Genomic DNA, 3,473 nt, shown 5'->3' with positions numbered 1-3,473 from the left:
CAATAAAGGTGCATGGGTGGAACAGACCATAAGAAGATTGGAAGAATGTGAAGCGAGTAGCGTGCGAATAGTAACAAAAGGAGGCAGTCAAAACGGGAGTAGAGGCAGGGAGCTTGCACCACTTGGGGTGCGGCGCGTAGGTATCATTTGAGGCCGATTTCTAAGTGTTTTTGTGTTGCTCTTTAGGTTTGGTAGTTATGCCTATTTGTACTTTTAAATTCTAACACAATGGATTCTTTGTATGTTTTGAGCAGTAGTCGATGACAGAACATGACCCCACACCGTACAAGCGCAAGTACGCAGGCAGAAAGGGTTTAAATGCCCTAATGGACATTCTTAGTTCTCGTGGTGGCATGGTTAGTATTTCACTTTACTCTTATACATTTGTTATATTTTAATGATAAGATAAGAAATAGATTGTTTTGAAATTATATGCCTATACTTACAGAAAGTGATCTTATTGTTTTTTTCTGTAGAATCCGACAGATACGTCGCTTGGACGCGATGAGACGTCTGATTAAACGACGTTAGTCTAGCGATAGCCGAATAGGATTAGTTTTCTTTTTTCATAGCATGTATAATGATACGACATGTATACGTCTTTTTGTAATTAGTGAAAAACCATGTATTTTCTCAATAATGACAATTGTGTTGCATTGTAACTATTACATTTGTAAAGCTTAACAATCCAGTGATTTTACCTATGATGTGTATAATTGTAATTGATTTACTTTCGTTCAATCACGTTTGTTAGTTTTGTATCTTTATGGAGTTAATGGTTATATTATCTTGTGGGTTACTACTTTCGGTCTATACCTTGCACTTTCTTTCAAAGGTGAATATATGCTTATCTTGGATTCATTTATTATACTTTATGCAACAAACATTCAATATGGTTGATGGGTGCACCCTGTCACCCAAAAGTTTTTACTCTCGGATGTCGCTATAAGCGTCTTTATATAAGGTTCTGCAACGTCGCTACAGAAGGACTGTAATCATCGCTATATAGCGACGTATATAACGACACTTATAGCGACGATTATAACAACGTTCTCGTAGCGACCTTTTAGCGATGATCTTAGCGACGCCAGGGAGTATAAAAACCCACTGTATTTCCATCGTTAAGAGAGTCACAAGTGCACATAAGCTCTTGCAGTGATCGCCTCATCTACACAAAAAGGAGTCGGAACTTCCACGGCAAAGTCCGACGGAAGAGCAAAAAGATAACTTCTTTCGTCACCTAGTCTTAACCCAACCTAAGTCAGAATGGTCTACCAGCCTAAGTCAGAATGGTCTAAAGAGGCACTAAGAAACTCATGGTTACGCCTGCGGCCTGCCTTTCACACCAACAAAGGGACTGGAGGTTACTGGTAGATTTTCTTTTGAAAATAAAATTCTTCGCCCACGTGAATAGCGCCAATTTTTGAGCTCATAAATGTCGGGCTCACATCCTCTTGAGACGTGCCCGATTTCTATATCCTTCGTGTATTGAGGACCCAGTCTGCGACAACATCCGTGTCACGTGTGTTCCTCTTACGGAGTACCGCGCCTGCGGCGTATTGTGCTTCATCCCCTTGCGCAGAAGCAGAACCAGGAAGCCTTGCGTTTCCAGCCATAACCCTAATTCTTTGATCCGCCCAAGAACCCTTCTTTCGATCCGTTCAAGTGCATCTTCTTCTCAGTTCTGCAGATTGTGTCTTCATCCATCCAGACTCAACAGCCCCGGCCTGCATTACTTACAGCTTCATTGCTTGAAGCTTATCCGCCTGTAGTTTTCACGCGACCAACAACATGGCATCTTCAGATCACAGTAACCGGCTCTGTATCCGCGAGGTATGGGCCGCAAATTTGCATGACGAGTTTGAGCAAATCAGCAGATTGAAAGACTTGTATCCTTATCTTGCCGTCGACACTGAGTTTCCAGGTTTCATCCGCGAGCAGCGAAAATCACTATCAGTACCGACAAAAGACTACAAATATCAGACCATTAAGACAAATGTCGATAGCATGAAACTCATCCAATTGGGTCTCACTCTTACCAATGAGCATGGAATGCTCCCTACGATTGACGGCGTGCACTGCATATGGCAGTTTAACTTCGAAGGTTTCGACGTGCATACAGACCTTCACGTTCCAGAGTCGGTGAAATTTCTGAGAGATGCCGGCTTGGATTTGGACAAGTTCAAAAGAGATGGTGTCGATAGACGGGCATTTGGTGACAATCTAATGAGGTACAATCTGGTTCGGAACCAAAACTTGCACTGCGTCTGCTACGCGGGAGACGTCGACTTCGCATACCTGGTGAAGATTCTGACAGGGCAATTGTTGCCGCCCTCGAGCGCGGAGTTTGATCAAGTGGTGCGAGAGTATTTCGGCAAGGTTTGTGACGTTTTGGATTTGCAAAAAGAGTATGCGCCGGAGGCACAATATGGGCTTCGGGGTCTGGCAAGGTATTTGGCCGTCGACAGACGGCCAGCTGCCATTGCCCGTCAAGCTGGCTCAAACAGCTTGCTTACTGCAATGTGTTTCCATAGCATCAAGGAAAGGCATCTTGTGGATTTCCATAGCATGAAGGAAAGGCATTTGGAAGGAATTCCAATGTCATTCTAGGCTCAATGCTTGTGGATATTCCTAGTTTAGCAGGTCGAGTTTTGGTGGCGGCCGGCCGTCTAGTTTTTTCTATAGCCGGCCCAATTTTGCATCGCCGATGTAACTTTTTGGAATTGATGCATTTGTTTTGGTTGTTTAAAAACACAAAATTATGTCTCAATGAATTCCCTTCTACAAGTACATTTGTACTATATGTACAAAAAATCAAAATCTGGAGAAATATACCATTTTTCTTATGTAAATTGCTATATATTTTTTACCTAGTACTTTAAAATACCAAAACACATCAAAACAGACTACTTTGAAATTCCAAAGAACACCAAGATAGAGTACCTAATATTGTGTGTGCGCGCATGTGTGTGAGTGGGCCCTAGCAAGTATGCCAACCACCTAGCGTGCAAGGTTTAAAGGCTACATGCTAATATAAATTTGTGTTGGCTCACTGATACATCATTCTGTTGCTACTGCTCCTACTACTAGACTCGTATTGCCAAATTTTGTGGCCTTCACGTCCTTCTTTTCCCACTAGCCTTGTAGATGCATGATTAGTTCTTGCCTTTGGTAAGCCTCTCAAGTTCATGCACGAGATCCTGTGGTGAGCAATTGGGAGCTTAATGATGAGGGAGGGGTGATCAAAATCATCAAATTTTGTGAGGTGCCAGCACATTTATGTCATCTTTGGATGGAAGCAAAAGATGCTTTTGCCCCTTCATAAAACTTGTTGAAAATTTCCCGACGATCTGGGTCCACCTTTTTGAAACCCTATGTTTTGATTCAACTAGAAAAATTCATGAGGTTATCTTATAGGGTGCATGACTTCAAAACTAACTATCGATAATGTGTTCAGTGTGTGTGTGTGTGTG

The 3,473-nt window shown here is 42.3% G+C and overlaps 1 pseudogene; it reads left to right on the top strand.

Annotated features, from left to right (window-relative positions):
• The first annotated feature begins 1,791 nt into the window (after positions 1-1,791).
• On the top strand, positions 1,792-2,610 carry LOC147453604 (putative CCR4-associated factor 1 homolog 6 pseudogene; annotated as a pseudogene).
• Positions 2,611-3,473: the final 863 nt, after the last annotated feature.

Source organism: Adiantum capillus-veneris, chromosome 7 (assembly GCF_014529385.1).
Source record: "Adiantum capillus-veneris isolate H3 chromosome 7, ASM1452938v2, whole genome shotgun sequence".
Taxonomy (NCBI): domain Eukaryota; kingdom Viridiplantae; phylum Streptophyta; class Polypodiopsida; order Polypodiales; family Pteridaceae; genus Adiantum; species Adiantum capillus-veneris.
The sequence above is the reverse complement of the archived record's forward strand: the minus strand, read 5'-3'. Positions and strand labels throughout refer to the sequence as shown.